The 27,735-nt window shown below is 36.3% G+C and overlaps 1 protein-coding gene across 4 annotated transcripts in view; it reads left to right on the forward strand.

Moving 5' to 3' along the window:
* Window positions 1–11,129: 11,129 nt before the first annotated feature.
* LOC150104656 (ras-related protein Rab-32B-like) overlaps window positions 11,130–27,735 on the forward strand; it is a 178,561-nt gene continuing 161,955 nt past the window's right edge. For 3 of the 4 annotated variants that reach the window (XM_090395850.1, XM_090395853.1, XM_090395852.1), the window contains exon 1: window positions 11,130–11,240. The gene's annotated coding sequence lies outside the window, so the exon portion shown is untranslated. Of the gene's footprint in view, window positions 11,241–12,426; window positions 12,466–27,735 lie in introns of those variants that run through there. The other variant, XM_090395851.1, reaches the window with a different exon arrangement.

The raw sequence follows: 27,735 nt of genomic DNA on the forward strand, positions 1-27,735 counted from the left end.
AGGGTAACGTGGAGAGTTACGATATTTATTGTCCTTCATAGAGCATATTCATAGATGCTGTCGATTGGTTGGTCACTCGGCTGGAATGTGAACTAGAGATTAGTGCTACTTTCATGTACCTAGCGATGATAATTCGGCAAGCTATTTCATTAATGTATGGAAAAATTTATATGAAATAAAAAGCACAAAATAATAATAATAATAATAATAATAATCTGAGTTGTAATCTACACAAGGATTGCTACATTACTTTATGTTAAGATAGTGGACTTTAATGGACTGTTAACTAACTTCAAAGAAATACGGTAATTTTCAAATATTTAAAAAAAAAAAATCTTTCTTTTCTTTCCTTATCTCTAATGCATAAGGAGAAATATTGTTTCATAAAAGTACACACACAGAGATACGCGAAATTTATGATTTTTATGTGTGTGTGTGCATGGAGTCTCTCTGAAACGACTTCTGGGATTCACTCTATGGAGACGTTATGTAATAAGAATAATAATTTAGTATTTATATAATTTAGAGAAAACAATTGAGATTATCGAACAAAGAAATCAAAAATATTGGGATTTTTTTTTTGATATAAGCAAATAATGGCTTATATGTCGAGTAATTTTCCTCTGTGATTTCTTTTGGGAGGGATGATTTTCTTTATTGATTCTCCTTCCCCTGAATATTCCACTTCTTATTGTCATTAATAAGTTTACCATGTCTGCTTAGGGATAAATAGGATAGCTATTACATGATACGAACAAATAAAAAGAGATGGCAGCACTTGATGGGGTTTTCCGAACGCGAAGTGCTGCCATCTTACGCGCTACGTGTTGCTTTTACTTATTTGCCACTAGCTAATTAATACTGAAACAGAATTGTTTAAAAAAGGGGTCTAAAAATAACTTTTTCAGAAATGCGTATCTTCGGTATCTTTTATTTTAAAATCTATATCTTATTCATAACAGGTTATAAATATATCGTACATTTCTACTGCGGGTGCCATATAAAGACCGAACATGAAGCTCGATTTGCAATTTCACACTGGATTTCTTTGTCCCGGGGTTTTGTAAGTTTCAATGTTCTTGAGTTCAATATAGGATACCACCTTATATTTAGCTTTTAGATTTTGGAAGTTTTTAAATTTACATCTTTAATTTTAAAATTCATTCCTGTGGGAATAAAAGGTGTTAGCGAATTTATCTTATTTTTCAATTCATTAATATTAAAATTAAAGAAAAGTTTTAACAGAGAAACTAAAAGTTATTTTGTACACTGCGAAGAAATGAAAGATATAAATATAATAATGGAAACAAATTTATTAATGGCGCATACTTTCCAAATAATGGTTCTTCTCTTCCCGAGCCACCCATACTGCAAATCCTTTCTCTCCACTGCTGATGTAGAGAATTAATTTGACAGCTTGTAAAAATCATCCCTTATTCATTTCTAGCATCGTCCTTGCAATAATAATAACAGCATCTTTTATCATTATTGTTATTGTTGTTGTTGTTGTTGTTGTATGGAACGGTTGTGAGGGAGCATTTTATACCCACACTACTCAACAACTTATCATATAATGCTAAACATCTGAACAGTTAAAGAACATTAAAACACGAACGTGGAAATTGTATCAGCACACTTAGTATTGCAAAAGTTGCCATATATCTATCAAATAAAACGTAGTAACCACAGCAACCACGCTAACAACAAAAAGTAATTATTTGCTTTTTGTTGTTAGCGTGGTTGCTTTGCTTCATCATCCTTTTACTACTAAAATTAGCACCCAACTTATTTTCATAAATATAGGAGAATTTCCGTGGCGCCTCTGTAGCTCAGTTTAAATGACATGTGCCGTCCGCGGCGATTTCATCTCATGGCGTGATATGGGATATTGCTCCAGATATTTATCACTAGAATGAGCAGAAAACTGGTACTGCCTCACACTAAGCTGTTTATTTTAAATAGTTTCATTACATAAAGTGGGTTCTAAGTTAGGGATAAAAAATTGTAGACGATCAGTATCCCAAAAGTGATGAATAATGTATTGCAGAGGCTGAATTCCGCAATGGATAAAAAGGAATTTGTTAATTTGGGGGCGGGGATAGGTTAGACAGAACGACTTTGAGAAGAGTAGATCAAGCTTTAATAATGGACTAATTTTTATAACAGATTGAAAGATGAATTGGATAAATGGAACTGTTACATGATGGTATTGTAGAATTTTGACTGCCATTGATGAATAACGGATACTTGGGTTATTATGCACAGATTTACTTAGCTGGGTTTATTTGAAGGAAGTGATGCAGAGGATACAGAGGTGAATGATCAAGATTGTGACAGGTTGGGATGCTCCCCTGAGAACACGTCCAAAAAATTTTAAGCCACAAAAATTGGTTGATAGGCGGTAAAGATGGCAACTTAAAGAACCATATAATTCATTAAAAGGGTTTTATAAGAATGAGACAGGAAAAAATATCACTATATGGTATAAATATGGGAATTAAAATTCAATTCCGCAACTAAAGACTTATTGCTTAACTACTGATTATCAACTAAATTATGTGTCGCATCGTTGATAACAAACTTAATGCATGTACAGAAATGTATCGCAGCATGATAACACAGTACGATTTCCAGAATAATAAAGGAAAAATAGCTCTCCTGGAGGATTTTATAGACTTAATTAACTACGCTTTAGATAAAAACAATAATGTCAGTAATCTTTATCGACTTGTCTGAAACATTTGATACATTCATACATGAAACTATTAGAAAAGCTAAAACACGTTGGAATAGGTAAGAGTCTACACATCTGATTTGTACAGTATATTACCTTCAGACCAAAAATTAGCTGATATGTACATTATCAACTGTAACAGAGCATTATTATTATTATTATTATTATTATTATTATTATTATTATTATTATTATTACGTGACATTTCTATGGAGTCCAAGGACTCATCCCGGGAGGACACTCTACTCTACCTCGCCAAATACATCTCATCCTCCCCACTACTACTCTTACTACCACACTACTATCATCAACGCCATCTACCACCCATCATATTTTTTTGTCTATAAATTGCATGTGTTCTGAAGGCTGATTTTTCTGTGGCGGGATGAAAAATCCGAGTTTCTGTTCTCCGTATGAGATCGGCTAACTCACCTTTAATTGAAAAAGCCCTATAAGGATTCCCCTCGTAACGACGAGAATCGAACCTAGGTCTTTTCCAATCGAAGGGCGCAATGTTCCGCTGTTCTTCCAGTTGCGCTACTGTGTGTGTGTGTGTGTGTGTGTGTGTGTGTGTGTGTGTGTGTGTGTGTGTGTGTGTGTGTGTGTGTGTGTGTGTGTGTGTGTGTGTGTGTGTGTGTGTGTGTGTGTGTGTGTGTGTGTGTGTTATCGGTGACTTGTGAACTACCACAGAGAGCGGCTCAATCTCTCTCTCTCTCTCTCTCTAATTCAATTCAGCATCTATGTGCATAATATTAACCGTCTACCTCTCAGCGGCAAGACATTCGAAGATGAAGATGACACAGCTATAGTATCTATTCGTGATGATGCAAGCATTTCTCAAAGAAACATGGGTTATAATGAATTCCATCTACCTGAACACTAATAAGATAAAATTAAAAGATAAGACAAATTTCAGAAATCCACTAGGTCACCCAGTTGACTGATACATGAAAATCTGACATCCGCCCTCTTGCATACAGTACAATCAGAACACTCTGTTCGTATAAAGATGGATGTCGGATATTAATACCACTACAGTATAAAATGATGAAGCTGATATTTTGGGAGCAGAAAGAGAGAGAGAGAGAGAGAGAGAGAGAGAGAGAGAAAGAGATATGATACCCATTTATTCTCACAGAAAATAAAATGCGAATAGCCAAATAGCTAAATTACTACACTACTAACGCTGAACATTATTGGATGCTAACTACAGAATATCGTTTAACACGACCACAGAAACCAACAGCATCACATACAAATGCAACATTCTACATTCCAGATATATACCTGAATACTGTTTGTAAGCATCCTTGCAAACTACAGTATTCTAAAAAAAGGGGCTTTATACCATTACTCTGCATAAGCACTCTCAAGGCTAATGAGGCACTATAAGAGCTCAGGCTTTCCAGTTCAGTCAATCACATTCACAAGTATCTTTGTATGTGTGTATGTGTGTGTGTGTGTGTGTGTGTGCGCGCGCGTACACACACACACACACACACACACACACACACACACACACACACACACACACACACACACACACACACACACACACACACACAATTTTGGGAATTAAACGCGCGTGCGTGTTATTCCCAAAACCAGTAAATAATAAGTAACCTAAGTCTTCATCATATGAACTTGATATAACTCGAGGACGCAAGCTAATACATCATACCTCATTCAATATTTCATTTACTGTAAATACGGCATTTTAAATATATATTATTTTTAAAAGCAGCGATTTAGCACAAATTTGTAAAGATTAACATGAGAGTTTCATCCGAAATGTCATTCCACAGACATGCAATATATATATATATATATATGTATAATGTAGTGCTATAACCTATGTACGTACGCATATGTGCACATATAAAATGTAAATAACTATGTTAATATAGTTTAATTGATTCAAAATTATTATAATTATTATTATTATAAAATCTTCAGGGGTCAAGGGTCTTCAACGCATGACCCGTGGGACACCTGTGGACCGCGGAGCTCTTTGCAGTGGCCCGGCGGCCATTTTGAAAAAATAACTACTTAACATTAAAACGCGATTAAATAAAAAATAATATCAATGCCCGCGGGACACTAAGCTATACTACAGTATTTAGAATTGTAAGATGTTTCCAGATTCACAAGGAAAGCTGTGCATCTGATACTTTACATAAAATCCTATAAAAACAAATATTAAATAGACATGCTTCATCAGATATCTACCAGGAGCCAAGCGGTACTTAAGTACTAGTACTAACGTCGCAGGTAGATGGCTGAAGCAGCAGTTCACTCGAGTGCGCTGTCTAGTGCCTTCCAGATGCATCTCGAAGTTTCTCGATACCTCGTTATTTTCATATAAATACAAGAAGATCTCATCCGCAGTTAGTCAGTCGTGAACAGTGTGATATTCGAGTAGAAGTGCACGCAGGTTCGTCGTGTCAGCCATAGCCTATTGTGCTTTTATATTGCCTGACTTTTTTCATTAGCGTGAGACATATTCAGTGGATAATAACCGTTACACGACCATTTTGGATCCATTTGGGGTTGACCTTCAGTCACTATGACGTCTCCGATAAAAAAAACGTAAATCAAGTGATATTTGTCGGATTTTTAATGAAAAGTGGACCAATTTGTACTTTTTTGTGCCGATCGACGATAAGCAGTGTGTTTAATTTGTCGTGAGCCAGTGTCAGTATCAAAAGAATACAATATAAAACGACACTATGAGACAAAGCATGCATCCAATTTCGATCACCTTCAAGGGCGGCTTCGTGTGGACAAAGTGAACAGACTCCAAATTGATTTAAAATGTCAGCAGGTTACGTTTAAAAGCCAGAGGGAAGAGAGCGAAGCATGCATCAAAAGTAAGTTATGAAATAGCTGAAAATATTATTAAAAATCTAAAGCTTTTTTTGGAGCGAGTTTGTGAAACAGTGTCTCGTGACTTCTGGAGATATTCTGTGCCCAAATAATAAGGAGCAGAGCCGGCGCTAGGATCTTTGCCGCCCGTATGCAATTTCTATCTAAGCGCCCCTGAAACGATCCGGGAGTGTGTGGTTCTTTTACGATAATTTAAATTATTTGAAATTTCTTAAATAAATTTTGAATGAACAGCCACACGTTGGTTCGCTAAATGTAACGAACCGGGGGTGTTGACTAGGCAGGATAATCGTTAAAAACCAGAATATTCAAAAAATTCTCAAACGTTAAAGCAAATTTTGATAAAGCCACTTCGCTTTAATCGTTGAATATAATTATACAGGAATTATGGCCTTCTCACAGACCCGAATCGCTAACAAAATTAAAATGAATTGTAATTAAAGTTAAAATTTATTTGAACTAAAGTTTAAAAATTTCTTGCATTTTACAAGTTACTAAATTCTTAGTAACTTGTAAAATTTTTTTAATAATTTTTATAAATGGAACTATCTTTTAGAAAAATAAAAGAAACTCAAGATAGATGAGAAAATAAGAAAAGAATTCAAAAATAATTAGAACATTATTTTTTTGAATATAAGCATTCAAAAAATAACATCTTTACAGAATAACAGAAAATAAATTAAATTACATAAATATATTTGAAATTTTTTAATTAAAATTTTAAGGTTTTTCATTTCATATTCACAAAATTAGAAATAATGGTCTTAACGGCTAATTTCGCACATATATAATTTTCAATAGCTATTAACCGCCAAACTAACAAGCCTTTTTTGTGACATACATGTTCTTAAGTAGGTTTTAATCAATTTCAACTTGGAAAAGGAACGTTCACCGCTCGCTACACTAACAGTTAAGGTAAATAGTATTCTTAAAGCAATTGAAAAGTTAGGGAAAGATAAATTATTCGACACAATAAAATTAAGAATATTATTATTATTATTATTATTATTATTATTCCTGATACCTCCAAGGAGTCCGAAGACTCATCGCGGGAGGACATCTTTCAACTGTCTCTACACCTTACCTCTACTACGAATCAACGCCATCCACCGCCCACCTCCAACACCACCACAACTAGTAATTTTTGTCTGTAAATTGCGTGTGTTCTGAAGGGCCGATTTGTATGTATGCGGGATGAAAAACCCGAGTTTCCGGGAGAAAAAACCCTGCTACCTCCGTATGAGATCGGCTAACTCACCATCGATTGAAATCGACCAGATAAAGATTCTTCCCGTCGCGACGAGAATCGAACTTAGGCCTATTCCAATCGAAGGGCGCAATGTACCGTCGTTCTTCCAATTGCGCTACGGAGGCGCTTTTATATATCGACAGGACTTTTGAATATTTAAATTATCCTTCCGAAAAATATCCCGGAAAGCACATAATTCGTCATATAGTTCTATTGCATTTATGTCTTTATTGTCGCCGTCCTTGAAGATAATCGCTAAATCGTCACAATTTTTTCGTAAATCTTCGTTATTAATTTACAGTAATCTATACAAAAAATTGAAATTATCATAATATGTTTATAGCTGTTCAAAACGTTCTATTAACGAACACATTGCAACTTCTAGAAGTGTCATTTCGTCATGATGCTCGTAGTCAAATTGTCGTGTATTCTTTCGTCGTCGAACTTCCGTACCAGTTTTAAATTCTTGTCTCCATTCACGTCTTCACTTAGTTATTTTGCCGTTTTAGAACTTCTTTAAAATGTGTATCTGATCGATACTCTTGTAAGAATATTCAAAAAATATACAATTTCTTTTCATTCTCTTACAAACGTTGGACAATCCTTTTAAAATTCGTAAAAATTAACATTGTAACAGCCATCAGAAACGCGATGGGAAAGTAAAATTAATGCAATCCGCCCTCTACGACATCAGTTTGGAGAAATTTACGATGCACTTTTTGAAATTTTAAATAATGAAAATTTTAATAAACAAACAGCATAAAGCACAAACTAAAATAAAGGACTACAAATTTATTTGCTCTCTTATAACTTGGCATAATTTACTTAACAGAATAAACCCTGTGAGTAAAATGCTTCAAAACAAAATTATGAACATTACACCTTCTTTAGGGTCTATCGAAACTTAAAAATATTCTTACAAGGGTGTCGATCAGATACAAATTTTAAAGAAGTTCTAAAAATGGCAAAATAACTGAGTGAAGAGGTGGATGGAGAAGAAGAATTTAAAACTGGTACTGAATTTCGACGACGAAAGGACACAACAATTTGACTACGAGCATTACGACGAAACGCCACTATCACCAGAAGATATATTTAGAGTGAATGTGTTTTATACACGTCTAGACGGTGCAATGTGTTCGTTAATAGAACGTTTTGAACAACTAAAAACATATTATGATAATTTCAATTTTTTGTATAGATTACGACAAATTAATAACGAAGATTTACGAAAACATTGTGACAATTTAGAGATTCTCTTGAAGAACGGCGAAAATAAAGACATAAATGCAATAGAACTATTATATATGACGAGTTATGTGCTTTCCGGGATATTTTTCGGAATGATAATTTAAATATTCAAAACCCTTTCGATATTCTTAATTTTATTGTGTCCAATAATTTTTCTTTCCCAAAACTTTTCAATTGCTTTAAGAATACTATTAACCTTAACTGTTAGTGTAGCGAGCGGTGAACGTTCCTTTTCCAAGTTGAAATTGATTAAAACCTACTTAAGAACAAGTATGTCACAAAAAAGGCTTGTTAGTTTGACGTTAATAGCTATTGAAAATGATATATGTGCGGAATTAGGCATTAAGACCATTATTTATAATTTCGTGAATATGAAATCAAAAATTCTAAAATTTTAATTTAAAAAAATTCAATTATATTTATGTAATTTAATTTATTTTCTGTTATTTTGAAAAGATGTTTTTTATTCTTCTTCTTCTTCTTCTGCAGCTTCTCCCACTTAAGTGGGGTCACTGTTGATGATGAGTCTCCTCCACATCCTCCTGTCTTGGGCTGTCACCACATCCAATCTCTTCATCCTCAAGTCTTCTTCTACCAGCTCCCTCCATCTCTTCTTTGGCCGCCCACGCTTCCTTCTTCCTTGCAAATCCATCTGCATGGAATTTGCAAGGAAGAAGGAAGATAACAGTCATTATCTTCTTCCCACATATTCGTCTTCCCTCCTGATCACATGATCAAACCATCTCAACCTTGCCTCCTGTATCTTTGCTCCTAAGTACGCAACTTTCACTGTTCCCCTCACATAGTCATTTCTCAGACGATCCTTTCTGGTCACACCGCACATCCACCTAAGCATTCTCATCTCTGCTACTTCGATCCTGCTGATGTTAATTTTCCTCAGGGCCACAGTTTCTACAGCTTACGTCATAACTGGCCTCACTACTGTCCTATAGATTTTGCCTTTCGGATTGATCGGCACCCTCTTATCGCATAACACTCCAGCCATCTCCCTCCAGTTCCTCCACCCGCTTGTATCCTGTATCCTACTTCCTTCTCAGCTCCTTCATCTTCTTACACTGTTGAACCTAAATATCTAAAGTCCCTGACCTTCCTGATGACATTTCTTTCCGGCTCCAGATCTCTCTCCTGTCCGCCGCCCACTCTGCAACACATATACTCTGTCTTACTTCTTCTCAATCTCATACCTCTCTCTTCCAGTACTTTTCCTCCATCTTTCCAGTTTAGTTCCCGCTTCTTCTCTTGAATCTGCACACAGCAAGATGTCATCTGCATATAACATTGTCCAAGGCGCATCTTCTGTCACCTCCTCCGTCACCACCTCCATCACAATGTTAAACAGAAACGGACTTAATGCTGACCCTTGATGCAAGCCAACTGTTACTTGAAAACTTTCTGTCTGTCCCAGACAGGTCCGAACACTCTTTGCATTTCTGTACATCTCCCGCACCAACCTGACATATTTCTTCGGAACCTTCTTCTCCCTCAGACACCTCCAGACTTCTTGCCTTGGCACTCAATCGTATGTTTTCTCCAGATCAATAAATACCAGATGTATCTCTCGCTGTTTCTCTGGAAACTTTTCCATCATCTACCATAACCCAAAGATAGCATCTGTTTTTGATCTACCAGGCACGAAGCCAAATTGTTCCTTTGCAATCTCCACCTCCTTCCTCAATCTTCCATCAAGAATCCTTTCTAGGATTTTTATTGTGTGGGACATCAACTTTATTCCTCTGTAATTTTTACAGTCTTGTGCATCCCCTTTACCCTTGTAGATGGGTGAAGGGGATGTACATTTTAAATTTAAACTTATATTAAATGTTCTGATTATTTCTGAATTCTTTTCTTATTTTCTCATCTATTTTGAGTTTCTTTTATTTTCCTAAAAGATAGTTCCACTTATAAAAATTATTAAAAAATTTTTACAAGTTACTAAATTCTTAATAACTTGTAAAATGCAAGAATTTTTTAAAATTTAGTTGAAATAAATTTTAACTTTAATTAAAATTCATTTTAATTTTGTTAGCGATTCGGGTCGGTGAGAAGGCTATAATCCCTGTATCATTATATTCAACGATTAAAGCGAAGTGGCTTTATCAAAATTTGCTTTAACGTTTGAGAATTTTTTGAATATTCGGGTTTTTAACGATTATCCTGCCTAGTCAACACCCCCGGTTCGTTACATTTAGCAAACCAACGTGTGGCTGTTCTGTCAAAATTTATTTAAGAAATTTCAAATAATTTAAATTTATATTATCGTAAAAGAACCACACATGCCAGGATCGTTACAGTGCGCTTACATAGAAATTGCATGCGGGCGGCAAAGACCCTAGCGCCGGCTCTGCCCTTACCTATGTAACAAAAAATGTAATGCATTAATTGAACTGCCATCAGTTGTCTTGTGCTACAAAATAATACAAACCCAAGACTTCATGGAACATATTAAATTGCTCTCATTCCTATCAGAGGAATGCGAAGTCGTGCCGATCTCATGGAATACATTATATACTGTGTCCATGAGATCCCCTTGCATTGGTTCGATTAAGATTACAATATTAGAACACAGTTGTTCGACTCCGTTGGTGGTAGGAACCCCACAAATACTATAAGCCAACCCCAGTATAGCAGAAAGTGGTATTAATTGCAAAATATACGGATTCTTAGAAGATTATGTTTTCTATTAGGTATTACGATGTCACATTTTTAGAGTTTCAAGTACCAATGAACCCAAGTTAGTGGAGCTAATACTCTTATTTTACTTTACTTTACGCATTGAAAGTAAAGATTGCATATATTCTTGCAGGTTATTTGGATATCTCGAATGAACTATATACATGACAAAAATTGAGCAAAAAGTACCTAAAAAGTAAAATATGATTCTTAATATAATTAATTCGACACAATTTATTAGTATACTAATTTAAAGAACAAACACCAGGTAGCGCCGTGCAGAGTGACTCATGATCTAAACGCGCGAAGCCAAGATGCGTGAAAACATTGTACGCTTTGCATGGAAAGAAATTGTTGTGTTTTGCGGGACTTTTTGGATTTGGGTTTTCACGTGACTATATTTCTTGAAATAAACTTGCTTCCGCTTAGGTAAGTGTAAAGAGCGTATGTTTTATAGTGTAAAATAGTAAATAATACGCAATAGTGATAGTGCTGTTGGTTGTTTGGAAATGACTGTTATCTCGCGATAAACAAACTGGCGTGTTGTGGTTGGAAAACTTCAAGGAAAGTGCAATCTAAATGTGTAGAACCATTGTTCCATATACAATATGATTTACGAGGAAATGGTGTGTTTTGAAGGAAAGGTTTTTTTTTTCCCTTCTTTCTTTCTATTGTTTTATTGAAGTTATTTTATCGATGGGTTGGGGGAATTGTCAGTTTGGATTTTCGTTATTCATAAGAAATCGTGAAACGGGGAGGGATGGAAGAAATCAAAACAAACATTTTGCAGCTAATAGTTTATTGACAGTTGTATGTCTTGGGTGATATTTGACATGATAATGAACGATCGCTTGTTAAGAAATTGTGGATGGAATGAAAAAAAAAAAAATCATTCTAGTTGATCGCTGTCAAGTTGAACTCTTAAATCCATATATAAGTACAGTTGATTATAACAAAGGATCTTAAATTGTTTTGACGTATACACTGTAATTTACTGCTATGATTTATAATGTATATAAAGCGGGAATTAGACACTTAACAATATAGTAGAATATTTAATGTACATTTTTAATGAACGAGAAGTGTACGCGTTTTGAAGACCAAATGAAAATAAGACTACGATAATAAGAATACGATTACGATATGCTAATTTTGAAATTTCAAGGGGAATTAAAAATGGTAAATAATAGTCGACAATAGTGTTGGATATATTGCTGCGTATTTATAGGTAATTTACAAAAGAATTGGCTATACCTTTGGACACCTTTGTGTTTTTAATAGGAGGTCTTATAACTCGGTACGTCCCAAAGGAGGGAAAAATAGTGCTAATGTACATGAGTGACGGTGACAGTACCCCATTCAGGATTTAATCTTGTGACAAGGGGACCGAGTTAAGTAGATTTGAGAATACACGCTACGCATCGCATACGACCTATGACTGAGCATCTGCAATGATCGCTAATTCATAAGTAGTATAGAAATAGAAGACGCGACACAACATAAATTTAAAAAAAAAATGAATTTTAATTAGGAAAAGATTTTTGGAAAATTTTCTAGTGTTTTTTTCCTTTTTCTTTGGGGGGAAGGGCTCCCCTTGTCTCCCCTCTGGGTGCGCCACTGAATGCTGAGACATATCTTTCCACTTACAGACTAGGTATGTATCTGCATTTATTACATTATTGAAGCAGTTGAGTTGTTGATACTCATATAATTCTTTAGAAAACGTCAGCATCGGAGATACGCAAGTAGATTACTTGCATTTTAAGAAAAGTGCTGGGTAAAGGAGTACTTGTTGGCGATATTTTTGGACTTTGCAAAGGCATTACATATACATAATTAGTTTGACAGATTCAGGCCGGGCCATCCAGATCACTTGTCTTGCCGAAGCAGAGGCCAAAGTAGCGCAAGACTACTGGGATACCCCTTTCTGGATGTCCATGGGTCGCACTGCGTGGTAAACATGGTGGCAAAGCGCCTGGATCCCAGCGATGGTGGTTTGAAATTAAAAAAGAAGTAGATCAAAGAATATGGGAAGAAAAGCATAGAAAAATGAATGAAAGGAAGAATGGAATGGGTCATTATCATTACTGGGAGGTCCCCTCCACCATGAACACGTGCTCCATAGGAAGGGGACCTGTGGTGTACTTATTAGTATTAAATATGCAACTCCATTTACCTGTCCAAGCTGCAAGTCTACATCCTGCTGATGCGACATGATTATCAGCATCACTCAGTATAACTCTCAACTCTGCATCATCAGAAAAATGAATATTTCTTGCCAATCCAAATGAATAATTTTTAACCTCGATGAATAAGAATTTTTTTTAAAAAATTGTGCAAGCTGCTGATTACGTTTAGTTTTCTATACTGTTGCTCCTCCCTGATTCTTAGCTAGCCTGATACTTACCAAGTTAAGTATGGGGAGGAGCAACAGTATAGAAAACGAAAGGTAATCGGCAGCTTGCACATTATTTAAAAAAAAAATTCTTATTCATCGAGGTTAAAAATTATTCATTTGGATTGGCAAGAAATATTCATTTTTCTGATGATGCAGAGTTGAGAGTTATACTGAGTGATGCTGATATCATGTCTCATCAGCAGGATGTAGACTTTCAGTTTGGACAGGTAAATGGAGTTGCATATTTAATACTAATTTCAGTTGCATATTTTTTTTAATTTCAAACCACCATCACTGGGATCCAGCGCTCTGCCACCATGTTTACCATGCAGTGCGACTCGTGGACATCCAGAAAGGGGTATCCCAGTAGTCTTGCGCTACTTTGGCCTCTTCTTGGGCAAGACAAGTGATCTGGATGGCCCGGCCAGAATCAGTTAGCTAGCGGGTTTGCCTGCAAGAGGAGTGGAATACTAGGACTACCACTCCCAAGTGCATTCATTGCTTGCTTATTCATCAGTGTGTGTGTGTGTGTGTGTGTGGCTCTGTGGTAGGGGCGTTCTAGTGCTGAACCAAAAATCCCTTGAGTATAAATTCTTCATCCTGAAACGTTTCGGGGGACAAAGTCCCAACCAAGAGTACTGATACCATAGATACAACATTTGGTAACAGAAGTAAGAAACAAAAGATACATCATACTAGTGTAAAATGTACCAGTGTTTTTGATTATCCACACAATATGTGTAAAGCCAATAGGGAACATGTCATCCTTATTTATTCAAAATGGTTTAAAAGGACTAGCAGGATCTTCCAAAATCTGTTAAGAAATTGCTTTCTGGTAATATCCTTGTGGGTATTTCAACTATCCTGTTAGAGCATACATCCCTAATCCACCGAGATGTTTTAAATGTGAGAAATATGGGCATGCTCAAATTGCCTGTCGTGCTTTATCACCTGTGCCCAATGTAGTAGTAAAGAGCATGATAACAAATCTTGCTCTGCAAAAAAAACACTGTCAGGGAGATCATTCAGCTTATTGTCATGCATATCAGAAGTGGAAATATGAAAAAGAAATACAAAAAACTAAAACAGAACAAAATATATCATATCAGGATGCAGAAAGGAAGTTAACCACCACTGCAACCATTGTGAGATCCTCTTGTGCTGAGATAAATAGCATCTCAAACTCATACCTGTTCCACTAATCTGATAATTTCATCATACCTGAACTTTATGATTGCAAGTGCTTCTCGGTTGAGTGCATTAATTCCATGACCTACAGTCTTATTCCAGAGACAACCCCAAAAATGGTTCCATTCAATGAGAACCCACTTGTCAAAAATTATTGCAAAATTATCATTTAAAGATAAATTCCCCACAGAAAAAAATGGATACTTTGATATCCACTGAAAGTAAATTAAGCTTGCCAACTTACCCTGACACATCAGATGTATTGAGTGTTTTACGAGAGGAAGAGATGAACACTGGCTGTCCGTACTTCCTAAAACAATTAATAAATATCATCATCATGCTTATCAAGGATTTAGCCCTAGCATGGACTGTTCTGGCGTTAGAGGTCATCGTTTAAGAGGACATCCTAGTTTTCTTTTTCCTAATGGCTTGTACTTGAAGACTTGTTTTGGTAATCTTTCTGTTTTCATTCTTTGAACTCGTTCCATCCATTTATGTTTATATATTTTAATTTTTTCTATTACTGGTTCTTGGTTTAATTCTTTCATAATTTCTTCGTTTCTTTTGTGATCAAATAGGGTATACTTTGCAGTTTTTCTCATAAACTTCATTTCTGCTATTGTTAATCTTTGTTTGTCTTTTTGTTTTATTGTCCAGATTTCGCTTCCATACATTAAGACTGGTAGGGCTAATGTATTGTATACTTTTAGTCTGGTTTCTTTTTGAACTAGGTTTGCTTTAAATATAGAGTTAATTACACCTGTTATTTTTAAATATTTTGCAATTTTTACGTTTATATCTTTTTCATTTTCATATGTGATCATACATCCTAGGTAGTTAAATGAATTCACCTGTTCTAAGATCTTGTTATCTATTACTATTTTAGTTTTTGCTGGATCTTGTCCTTTAAAGGCCATAGCACCTCCATAGCGCAATTGAAAGAACAACGGTACATTGGCACCCTTCGATTGGAATAGGCCTAAGTTCGATTCTCGTCGGGACGGGAGGAATCTTTATCTGGACAATTTCAATCGAATGTGAGTTAGCCGATCTCATACAGAGGTAGCAGGGTTTTTTCTCCCTGAAACTCGGGTTTTTCATCCCTCATACAGATAAATTGGCCCTTCAGAACACATGCAATTTACAGACAAAAAATACTAGTTGTGGTAGTGGTGGAGGTGGGCAGTAGATGGCGTTGATGGAAATAATTCGTAGTAGAGGTTCGGTGTAGTGGTTGAGACAGTTGTAGGTGTCCTCCTGCGATGAGTCTTCGGACTCCTTGGAGGTGTCACGAATAATAATAATAATAATAGTTTTTGATTTTTCTGTTGATATTATACTATAATCTTTGGATATCTCATTTAGATCTAAAATAGCTTTCTGTAATTTATGTTCAGAATTTGTAATTATTATTTGGTCGTCGGCAAAGAGGAGAGAGCTAAAGTTTTCTGTAGGAGAAAGTTTAATTCCTTGATGTAAATTTTTATTCCATTTTATTGTTTTATTTAAGTAGATATTAAAAAGAGTTACTGAGAGGGGGACATCCCTGTCGGACCCCTTGGTTTTTCTCTCTCGTATATGATAGCTCGTGATTTAATCTTATTTGTATTTGATTATTTTCATATATACTTGTGATAGCTTTTAGGATATTATTTGGTATTTGTCCTTCTTTTAATATGTTAAATAATGTTTCTTTTAACTTTTTCAAAGTCAATAAATGGAACATGTTTCTAAATTGTATTCTCTTCTTTTCTCTATTATTAATTTTAGGCAAAAGACCAGGTCTATACATGATCGTCCTTTCCTAAATCCATTCTTTGAAATATGAAATACATGATCGTTCTTTCCTAAATTCCAAACTAATGAAATATTCCATTTTTTGGAATATTTCATTAGTTTGCTATTTAAGATTCTGCTATATATTTTGTAACAGGGATATACTGATACCTCTATAGTTTTTAGGGTCATCTCTATTACCTTTTTTAAAGATAGGAATCACAATGGCTTTTTTCCATTCTACTGGGGGGATATCAGTTGAGTAAATTTTATTTAAAAATAATAAGAAATTTTCTTTGAATCTTGTTCCTACGTATTTATATAGTTCTGAACCTAGCTTATCTTCTCCAGGTTATTTTCCATTTCTTGTTTCTTTCAGACTGATTTCTAATTCTTCTTTAGTTATTTCCTTTTCATTTTCGTTAATTGTTTGCCAGTTGTCTTTTTTAAAATATTTGTCTGTCCACAGTTCTGTGTAATAATTTAGAAATTCTTCTAATTTCAATTCAGTGTTTAATTTTATGTTTTCTTTGGTATCTGCATTTAAGTGTTTCAAAATCTTATATACATTGGGTCTTATTTTGTATAAATCATGTTCTAAATTAGAAACAAATTTGTTCCATGATTTTCTTTGTTCTTCTGACTTCTCTTTTAGTTATGGCTCTAATTCTTTTATATTCTATTTCATCTTCTACTGCTTTAACCATTTGTGATAGGCTTCTTTTTTCTTTTTGATTATTTCTTTGATTGTATCATCCCAGATCTTCAGTTTTTTCCTTTTATTGAATTGTTGGGCCTTTCCTAAGCTTTCATTTGCTGCTGCATTTAGTATCGTTTTTATATTAAGCCATTCTATTTCTTCATTTTGTTTTATTTTATCTAGATATCGGTTAATTCTTTGTTCATATAGCCATTGTACATTTGTGTCATTCAATAGTCTAGTTTTATAAACAAATGTTTCAATTTTTCTTTCTGTTCTTGTTACTTTTAGCCATTTAGGTGGTAATTTTAATTTTATTTTAACAAGGAAGTGGTCACTGCTTATTTCATATCCTCTGTGAACTCTAACATCTAGTGAAAATTTTGATGTCTTTTCATTTAATATGAAGTAATCTAATATTGATTTCCATCCTCTTGCTGCCCAAGTATATTTATGTATGTCTTTATGTTTAAGGAATTCATTATTTTTAGGTTATTATTATTATTATTATTCCTGACACCTCCAAGGAGTCTGAAGACTCATTGTGGGAGGACACCTACAACTGTCTTAACCACTACACCAAACCTCTACTACGAATCATCTCCATCAACGCCATATAAACTACAAAGTCAATCAATTTTTTACCATCCTGTTTAGAGTATGCTCTCCATGTATTCCTATATTATTGTTAATTTTCGTGTTTCCAATTCTTGCATTTAAGTCTCCTGCTAAAATTACTTTATCATTTTTATTTATTTTATTATATATGTTTAGTAGCTGATTATAAAAATCAATATTATCCTATTCTCTTCCTTCTTCTGGGGCATATAAACCAATTATTGTTAAATAGCCTCTATCAATTTTTATTCTAGCTTCTATTATTCTTTCATTCCATAATTTATGTTTTAACTGTTTTGAAAGGGAGTTATGAATCCAAATCATGACTCCTGCTTGTGCTCTTTGGTGTCTGTTGACTCCACTGTATATCACATTAAAATTTTCAGTTCTCATAGTGCCTTTTAATTTCTTTTTTGTTTCAGTGATTACTGCTATTTTAAAATTTCTTTCATTTAATAATTGGTCTAATTCTATTCCTCTTACATTCCAGTTTGCTATGTGTATTATATTTTGTCGTTTCCATTTATGTTTTACCTTTTCCATTCCAGGGTCGTTTCCCATAGATTCAATTCAATTATCTTTTTCTGTCAGCTTACAAGTAGGATTATGTTCTCCATGTCAGGGGACTAGCCTAACGATGGAATAGTTCAGTGGTAGGGCTGCTATCTTTAAGGCTTCTGAACTAGCCTTCTTCCGAATTTAAACCCATAGGAGGAATAGGGTATATTAAAGCTGAAAGAGTAGATTATAGAAGAATTATAGTAAGGTTTATAGAGAGGAAATAGTTGTAAGGCCAGAAATGAAAAGATCCCATGGCCCTCGAGTACTCTAATAGCATAAGGGTCGTAAAATAAGAAGAGTTGGCTGATAAGGCCTTATAGGAAAGTAAAGTAAGTGGGTCTTCCTCAAAGTAGGAGGAGAGGACAGATCCAGCTAGGGGTCCATGGGAGTGCCACTTTCCTTACCATCAAAATAATTGCCCCTTATGGCCCTGTTGTTCCACAAGTCCTTATTCAGTATATTCGGGCCACCCCACCATATACACACACATACACATGGTGGGCTCCCCTATCTACCACCCAGGGTAGATAGGGGACCCTACGCTGTGTAGGGGTTACAGGGCCCCCACCCCCGAGAGATTAATAAATATAAACCTGACAAAGGTAAACTCTCAACCTCCCAAAAAGCTGACAAGACTATAAAGCCAAAACAATTTTTACAATGGAACTGTCATAGGTTTTGCCAGAATGTTGATGCTAAGATTTTGTTGCAGAAACACAAACTTTACTGTTTCTGTCTACAAGAAACATACCCAAGACCTAATAAGGACCCTACCTTAAGGAATTTCACTGTTGTATGCAAGGACAGAACTAGCTATCCTAGTGGGCAGTCATATTCTTTTCCATCATGTTCAGCTTAATACTGCTCTGGAAGCAGTAGTGATTCACTTGTCTGTGGGATTTCTTATTACAGTATGTTCAGTTTACTTACCACTGAGTGCTGAGTTAAATGAAACTGATCTTGATAACCTTATCTTACAAGTGCCTGAAGCCATACTTTTGAAGGGTGACTTTAATGGTCAAAATATTTTGTGGGATAATGCATAATTCGTTCAATGATACAATGAGGTCATATCATTGAACGAATCCTTGACAATAATGGCCTCTTCCTTTTGAATAATAGACTCAGTACTTTCTTCCATGCCTACCTGCTCATATTCTGCAGTGGATTTTACAATCTGCTCCCCTTCTATTCTTCCACTGCTCACGTGGGATGTCAAAGAAAACATATATGGAAGTGATCACTTTCCTGTTCTTTGCATAGTGTCTTCACAAGAATCATGTTCTTCTACACAGATGCCCAGGTGGAAAATGGACCAGGCTGACTAAAACACTTTTTCCCATCTTGCAAAATTTAATACTGATAGTCAAACACCTATGAATGAAGCAGTAAAGCATGTAACAGACTACATTGTACAAGCAGCAGCAGTAGCAGTCTCCATTCCAAGATCATCATCTTGATTTCCACTCTATCCAAAGCCTTGGTGGAACCCAGAATGCCAAATACCCAAAAAAAGATGAACAATATGATATCCTGCCACATCAAATATTATTAGCTTTTAAATGTGCTTGGACCAAAACATGCTATGTGACATGTCAGAGTGAAAAACAATCTTGGATCCAATTTATCTCATCAGATAATCAAATGACCAGTGCAAAAATCGTATAGGATAAAATCCAGAAAATGAAAGGTAGATATAGAACATACCGCTTGTCTACCTTAGACTGTAATAGATGCATTATTGCTGATCCCAAAACTATTGTAGGTGCTTTGAAAAAAAAATTTGTCAAAATCTCAGCAACATCTTCACATCCTCCTGCATTTTTAACATTGAACAAGTAGCAAGAGAAAGAAAGGCTAAATTTTTCTACCAGTCAGCTTGAGCCATACAATCAGCCATTTGTTCAGGAGGAACTAAAGAGCCCTTTCACTGTCTCACCCTAGTGCAGTAGTGCCTGATGACATTCATTATTATTATTATTCGTGACACCTCCAAGGAGTCTGAAGACTCATTGCAGGAGGACACCACTACACTGAACCTCTGCTATCAATCATCAGCGCCATCTACTGCCCACCACCACCACAACTACTATTTTTTGTCTGTAAATTGCATGTGTTCTGAAGAGCCAATTTGTCTGTATGCGGGATGAAAAACCAGAGTTTCCGGGAGAAAAAAACCTGCTACCTCCATATGAGATCGGCTAACTCGCCTTCGATTGAAAAAGTCCATATAAAGATTCCTCCCGTCATAACGAGACTCGAACTTAGGCCTTTTCCAATTGAAGGGCGCAACATACCATCGTTCTTCCAATTGTGATACGGAGGCGTTTAAAAAAAAAAAAAAAGCATTGCCATCCATTACCCTCCAAGGGTATTAATCACTGCATCTCACAGTCGATTCGTCAACATACAGCCACACACCTAACACCTCATTATGAAATGATTTATCATTTTATAATCATTATCATTATGAAATGATAAACCATCTACTTTCCTTCTATGGATCTTCTCTTAATATACAACAGAATACTTGCAGAGGAAGAGTGTCTGAATTCTTGGCATAAGTCAGTTGTCATTGCTATTCCAAAACCAGGAAAGGATCCAACACAAGCAAATAATTATTGACCAGTTGCTCTGACCAGCTGTCTTTCTAAGATATTAGAGAATATGGTTTATGCCAGACTGCTCTGGTATTTAGAAAGCAACGATCTCTCCAGCACACAATTTGGCTTTCATTATGTCATTCAACTTTTGACCATTTAGAAACCTGTATAAGAAATGCATTCCTGAAGCAAGAATATTATTATTACATAACACCTCCAGGGAGTCCAAAGACTCATTGAGGGGGATGGTACCTACTCTACAATTCTCCATATCCACCAACTGCAACTACCTTCATCGCCTACACCAACGGCTTCTACCTCCAACCACCACCACTAGGATCTTCACAGACAAACATCCATGCCACGGCAGGATTCGAACCTGCAGCCTTTTGGCTGGAGAGTGGATACGCTAACCACTCGGCCAACTAGGCTGGCATATCTAATTTCAGTTTTCTTTGACATGGAAAAAGCTTATGACACAGCCTGGAGGTATGGCATGTTAAAAGCCCTCTATAACCTAGGTCTCAGAGGACACCTTGTATTTATTAAAAACTTTCCAAGTCAGAATGAGAAGTATGCTATCTTGGCCATGTCGTCAAGAACAGGGTGTTCCCCAAGGCTCCGTCTTAAGTGTGATGCTTTTTTGCTATCAAAGTTAACTTAGTCACTGAACAGCTTCCTCCCACTGTAGACAATGCTCTATATGTTGATGACTTCACAATTTACTGTTATTCTTTTAACATGAAGGCAATTGAAAGACAACTTCAGCATGCAATTAATCTTGTTTCTCTATGGACTCTTAGTAATGGGTTCTAGTTTTCAACAGAAAAAACTATATGTACACATCTATCAAAAATGCACTCTTTCCAGATCCTGAATTAAGAATACTACAAACTGTTATTCCAGACAGAAGCCAAGTTCTTGGGACTAATCTTTGACAGAAAATTTGCATTCCTTGCAGACATTCGTTCCTAAGAGAAAAGTGCAAGAGAGCATTGAATCTCCTTCACTATCTGTACTGAATAGGATGCAGATCGATCTCCATTGCTTCATCTCTGTTGTTTGATTATAACTTCAAAGCTGCATTACTGATCTCAAGTTTATGGTTCTGCAAGTCAGAATAACCTGCAATGGTTTGATTTCATCCAACTGGTGCCTTTCACACATCACCCAATCAGTTTTTATGTTGGAATGAATGAACTTGCTCTGTCACTTAGATGGAAACAGTTGCCTCTTAATTATGCCATAAAGATAGTCTCTCCCAGATCATCCTACATGGACTAGTCTCTTTTCTCTGCATTGGGAAGCTCAATATCACACACTTCAGACTGCCATGCTATACATCCTTTTGGTATGCGTGTTAAAGAGACTATGCACTCTGTTGGTATGAATGTTGACGGCATTGTCTACACCAAATGTAACAGCATCCCTCCATGGCAGGTTTTCACTCCATCCTGCAACCTGTAACTCTGTCAGCTACAGAAGTCTCATACTCTGTCTACCTGCAATTGTTTAATGCACATAGAGCAGCCTACTCTGATTTCTTGCCCATCTATACTGATAGGTCAAGAACTGATACCTCTATTGACTTTGCTACTGTGTTTCCTGACATTATCTCTAACCAGATCCCACTTGATTGCAGCAATTATACAGCAGAGTGCCATTCAGCTGGCACTTGTGCACATAAAAGAAAACCACTACCAAACGTGTGTAATTTATACAGACTCATTGAGCTCTTTACAAGCTATCTCCTCTCCTATGTATAATCCACATCCAGTGCTGTATGAGATGTTACACTTATTGTGTAAAATGAAAACCCTTAATTTTCATGTTTGATTATGCTAAATTATATTGGAATTAAAGGAAATGAGACTGCAGATGCAGCTACTAGGTCAGCTCATGCTTTCTCTACATACTGTTTGACAGTATCATATACAGACTATAACATCAAAGCTAATTGCTCAATGGCAGTCATCATGGCAGGAAGCAGTGACAAACAAAGTACATAACATTAAGCCTTAAATTAAACATTAGCATTCTACTCAACATAGAAAGAATAGAGGAAGTTGATTAAATTTAATGGTATAGATGAGAACACAGACTGATAAGAAAATAACTGTTTATTATCTTATTGCTGGTATTTATACTCTCCTAAGCACAGTGGCACGTATAAGAAGAGCTTCTGATTGGGATAAGTTTTCTAGGAATAATTAAATATGTATGCGTACTTTTTTCAGTAAGAGAGGCTGTAAACGATGTGCACTACTGGTTTTATTAGTGTGGGGGGTTTTTTTTGCAAAATTAATTATGAAATCATTATTATTAGACTTAGTAACCTGCAAAAAATGGCGGCGGCATTGTCATTCCATGACTTTAATTTAGATTTCAGTTGTTTCGTTAAGTGTGAGGTCTGTTATGTGTATTCTTTCGATTACATAAATGATTTGTGGATATTTGGTGAGGATTGAAGGAGGGTGTGTGCAAAGTGTGACCTGAACGAGGAATTGATGAATGCAAATATGAAATTGATGACAGAAAGTGTTATTAGTGAGATTGTCGCAGGGAAAATGGGTGCACATTTGAAACAGAGGTGAAAAAATGTTAAAAAAATCTAAAGAAAAAGAGTGATTTGAAAACTGTAACGGATGTTAAAAGGGACGAAAGTGAGATGAGAATGGCGGAAGGAAACAAAATTGAGAGAACGAATGAAACTAAAAATGGCGTGACGCAGAAATCGAAAGCGAAAAAAATCGAAAGAATGGATGATAGCGAAAAAAGAATGAATGATAGCAAAAGTTCATGTTGGACTGAAAGAACAGAAACAAAGAAAGATGAATGAGTGTGAAAATGGGAAGAATGATAGCGAAAGTTGGATGCATGTTGGACCAAAAGTACAGAAACAAAGAAGGATGAGTAAAAGTGAGAAGAGGGGGTTGAGAGTTAGAAAGATTGAATGATAGAGAGAATGTGTCGCAAGATTTGGGAGTTGAATTGGATTGGATGAGGCAAGAAATGAAATGGATGTGGAATGAAATTAAGAAAATTCAGGTAAAAACTATTAAAATAATGATGGAATGAAAGAAATAACGAAAGATGAGCGAGTGGTGTTGCATGGCGACTCCATTATTAAAGGTATGCTGGAGGATAGAATGTACAAGGTATGTTTTCCAGGCACTAAAATGAGTAGAGTGATTGAGGCATTGGATATGAGGCAGGAGCGAGCAAAAGAGTTAATAGTATTAATAGGTATGAATGATTTGAGAGAGGAACAAAGAGTGTGTTAGAATGGATATCAGGAAGCTGCTTAGAAGGATAAAAGAGAATAGTGTGACAGAAGGGTAGTTAGCGTGTTGACTAGGTATGACAGTGGTGAAATGAGGTGGAGAGCAAGGATTATGAATGATATGCTGGCTGAAATGTGTGAGGAGACAGGAGTACAGTTTGTTAATGTGTGGAATGAGTTTGAGGGATGGACTGCATTTGAGTGGTTATGGTGTGAGTCGCTTTGGTAGAGAACTGAATAGAGAGAATGAATAAGATCGAGTGGGAAGTGATGTGGAAGAGCGGGAGAGTAAGACAGGAGAGATTGAAGAGGTGGATATGAATTGGGAAGCGAGTGGTATGAGTATAGAAAATGAGAGAATGGGTGTGCAAGAGGAGCAAGGAAACGGGGAGGCTCAGGGTGAACAGGGGTACACAGCATGAGAAAGGTGGATGCTCCAATTGGAGGTGAGCATGTGTAGGCAGGAAAGGAATGGGATGACCAGGGATCAAGAGGAAACAGTTGGAATTGAAAAGGGTTTTAAAATGAAGAAGCAGAAAGGGAAATGGCCCCAATCGATCATGGAGAGATCACATCGAGGGAGTGGTAGTATCAGTGAAACTAGCTGTAGATCCAGAAATGAGCTGTTGTATACAAATGCTAGAAGTATAAGAAACAAGGCAGAAACAAGGTTGCACTAATTGCGTCTGTTCACCCAAAGATTGTCGGAAAGATATGGTTGGGAGAGGATGACATCCAGGCAGGAATAGAAATGGAAGGGTATGATGTGTTTCGTGTGGACAGAGGGGGTAAAAAGGGAGGGGGAGTGCTATTGATGATAGAGAAAGAGTTATGTCCATATAAAGTGGAGATGCAAGAGAGAAATAGTGCCTATGGTTTTGATGCAGTATGGTGTGAGATAGAGGTGAATGCAATCAAATACTTGGTGGGATGTTGTTATAGACCAGGTAATGTGGATGGTGGTGATAATGAAATGTACAATCAAATTAGCCAAGTAAATAAGAAAAGGGTGATCATTATGGGTGATTTTAATTATGGCAATATAGACTGGAATGATGAGATAGCAACTGGAAGTAAAGAAAATGAGTTTCGTGAGTTTTTGAGGGATAACTACCTCAGGCAGTATGTAACAGAGGGCACACGAGGATTGAGGGTCTTGGATTTGGTCATCTCATCTGAGGATGTAATTGTAAATGAGGTGTCAAATCATCCACCAATTGGTGAGAGTGACCATGAAGTGATTCCCTGGATGGTTGCCAGTAGTGCGAGGACCTCTGTGAGAAAAGGATATATGTGGAACTACAAGGGGGGGGGGGGATTATGAAGAGCTCAGGAGACAGCTTGCGGGTGTAGCATGGAATGAGGAGTTAGCTGGAAAAGTGATCAATGCAGCTTGGGGGATTTTCAAAAACTATTTAGTAGATGCAGTGTCTAAATGTATTCCAAGGGTGAGAAGGTTAAATAAGGTGGGTGTGAGATGGATGAATAAAGAGATTAAGCATGTGATACAGAGAAAAAGGGCATTGTGGAGGCAGCATAAGAGAAGTGGAAATAACCAATTCCACGAGGTCTACAAAGACCAAGCAAGGAAGGTGACTTGGTTGATGAGGGTAGCTAAAGAGAGGTATGAACAGCATTTGGCTAATGAAGCCAAAAAGAATCCTAAGGAGTTCTTTCGATATGTAGCCAGCAAAAGAAAGAATAATTATGGAAGGATGACATTGATTGGAGAAAATGGTATAAAGACAGCTGATGCAGAATGTGTGGTGGAGATACTTAGTGAGCAGTTCATAAAGAATCTTTTAATCTTGTGAATGTGACTTCATGGAGGGATTGAGAGCAGTTGATGATGGGGAAGGAGAGACTGACTGTAGGTGAGCAAGAGGTGTATGGGGAGTTGAGTAAACTAGATGTTAATAAGGCTGTGGGACTTGATAATATATCACCACGTATTCTGAAAGAATGTGCCAGGGAGTTGACATCTGCCTTGACATTTTTTTTAACATGAGTCTTGCACTCGGTCAAGTTCCTGAGGAGTGAAAGGAGGGCAAGATTGTGCCACTTCATAAAGGAGGTGATCGAACTCATGTATCAAACTATAGGCCTATCTGTGTGTCAGGTATTGTGGTTAAGTTGTTGGAGAAGCTTGTGAGAACTAGGATCCAGAGTTGGGTTGATAACAATGGTATTATCTTTGTTGAACAGCATGGATTTACTAAAGGGAGGTCATGTTTTCTACGTATTACAATAAAGTGACTGCTTCCTTGGACAGAGGAAAAGGATACACAGTAATATACTTGGATTTCGCAAAGGCTTTTGATAGAGTATCTCATGATAGGTTGACAGTCAAACTGGAGACTGGCTATCTGATAGGTATCAACAAGTTGTGTATGGGGGAGCGATATCCAGGAATAGGACAGTCACTAGTCGAGTGCCTCAGGGCTCTGTTTTAGGTCCATTGCTGTTTAACTTGTATATTAATGATATAGGTGAAGATTTGGATGGAGATATTCAGTTGTTTGCAGATGATGCAAAGTTGGGACAAACCATGAAGTGTAGTGAAGATGTGGCCTTACAGGAAGACCTGAATAGATTGAGTGGAAATGGGGATGCGAGTTCAATGTTGCAAAATGTAAGGTTTTAAAATTTGGAAAACAAGGATGGGATGCAGAATTTATGCTTGGTGAGAATATATTGTTGGAGGTAGAGGAAATAAGAGATCTGGGGGTGATAGTGGATAAGGATCTAAAATTTAGGGGACACATCGCCAAAATTGTGAAGACAACACAAAGGCTTCTGGGAATGATGCAGAGGACACTGATGTGCAGAAGTAGGGAGATTCTTGTTCCGTTGTATAAGGCTTTGATTAGGCCACACATGGACTATTGTGCCCAGATTTGGTCACCGGAGTTTTCAGAGGGATGAAGAGATGTTGGAAAGGGTCCAAAGGAGACTGACTAAGGTAGTTTCTGACCTCTGGAAAATGTCGAGTATGAGGAAAGATTGAGAAGATGTAATTTGCAGAGTCTGCCTATAAGTTGGTAAGGGGTTGTTATAGGATCAGTTTTGAAGGAGTTTTACAGAGAATAGCGAGAGATGAGGGGAGAACCTTTCCAGGGATGACCTCTGGAATCCTGAGTAGGGGAGTGACAGGCTGTTTTTTTTCGTGCAGAGTTGTGAATGATTGGAATGCCTTGCCTGAGAATGTGGTGTCTGCAAAGAGTTTTGTTGTGTCCCAATTTATGAATATCATTCTATCTAGTGAAATTCTGCTTATCTATATTCAACTTTTATCTATGTATGAGATATCACTCCAAAATACAAATATTTTAGCTATTTCTCCCCTTAGTGTCCCTAATATTTATATTATACTGCGCCCTTTGGGACATTTAGTTTGAGATATTAAATACAAAAACAAAGAGCAATTACTAAAATATGTCTGAATGTGAAACAATATTGCAGTCGTGACACTTTATCTCGTTTTTTAACACATTAATTTCCCGCATGATTAGGTTCGTACGATTTTCAAGTGGTGCATTGGGCAGCAATTTCAGACAACTGTTTTATCAATGAACAAAGGTTTATTAAACTCATTAGTATGGTACAATTCAATTTCTAATATAATTCAATTCAATACTAAGAAAACATTTACAAAATAACATTATCTAATCACAAGTATTTGTCTATGATGCTATATGGGCATTACGATTATGCCGCCATAACAAATTCAACTCGTACAACCATAAGTATAATCCCTTATCTAATTAACACATTAGTTAACCCTATATTAGTCTGAA

The sequence above is a fragment of the Typopeltis vanoorti genome, chromosome 7, assembly GCF_054136105.1.
Source record: "Typopeltis vanoorti isolate ZY-2024b chromosome 7, IOZ_Tvanoo_1.0, whole genome shotgun sequence".
Classification (NCBI taxonomy): Eukaryota; Metazoa; Arthropoda; class Arachnida; order Uropygi; family Thelyphonidae; genus Typopeltis; species Typopeltis vanoorti.